Here is a 962-nt window from a genome sequence, read left to right as displayed (position 1 = left end):
AAAAAAAAAAAGACATGAGAAAATTCTTGCCATTGTTTTGATGAGAGAGTCGCAACCACCAGTCAGAGGATATGCACAACACTTACTCAAAGCAGAGAGCACACACTGTGCTTCTCCCACCCACACCCCCATCCTCTGGTCCCTCTCCTCACTCCTAGCCCCTTATTGCCTGTCCCCTCCCCCTGGTTCCCAGCCCGTGTCTCCTGCGCTGCTCTATATCCTGCACCCAGCTCATCTTGGCTGGAAGAGTCTCAGTCTCAGTTGCACCTTCTTTAAATTCTTCCAGTGCCTTTTGAATATAAAAAGCTGACATCACAGAATCGTATAATCATTAAGGCTGGAAATGACCTCTAAGACCACTAAATCCCCACCATGCCCACTAACCACATCCCTCACTGCCACATTCACCTGGTTCTTGAACACCTCCACGGACGGTGACTTCATCACCTCCATGGGCAGCCTGTGCTGCTGCTTCAGCACTCTTTCAGAGTTGTTTTTCTTCACACCCAATCTGAGATACATACTTGAACTGGGATCTTACTGGTCTTTTATCAGATTAGCACTTTGCAGAGGTGACCCAGTGCTGCTCTGCCTGAGCCACCTCCTGTTGAAGAGCTGTGCCCATGGGGACCAGATGTGTTTTAATTTCCACTCTGAGAAGCCACTGCCCTTAAAATGCATGGTGTTTGCTCCATGCTGCCAAAACCAAGAAGTCCTCCTTCCCTACACCAAAAGCACTTCATGAAGCCAAGCCTTCGACAACACACTGCGAAATAAAAGCAAGGCTCGTTATTAATTTAATATTTCTCTGTTACATTTCCTTACATAACTGATCCTTCACCCTGTGGCAGCAGCGAAAGGTAACAGATGGCAAACTGCTGGCAGAGGGGCACAGAGAGCTGAAAACCTAGGAAAGGCAAGTCTGCATTTCTCTAGAGCACACACGGCAACCTCTAGCAACT

The sequence above is a fragment of the Meleagris gallopavo genome, chromosome Z, assembly GCF_000146605.3.
Source record: "Meleagris gallopavo isolate NT-WF06-2002-E0010 breed Aviagen turkey brand Nicholas breeding stock chromosome Z, Turkey_5.1, whole genome shotgun sequence".
Taxonomy (NCBI): Eukaryota; Metazoa; Chordata; class Aves; order Galliformes; family Phasianidae; genus Meleagris; species Meleagris gallopavo.
This window is presented reverse-complemented; position numbering follows the sequence as displayed.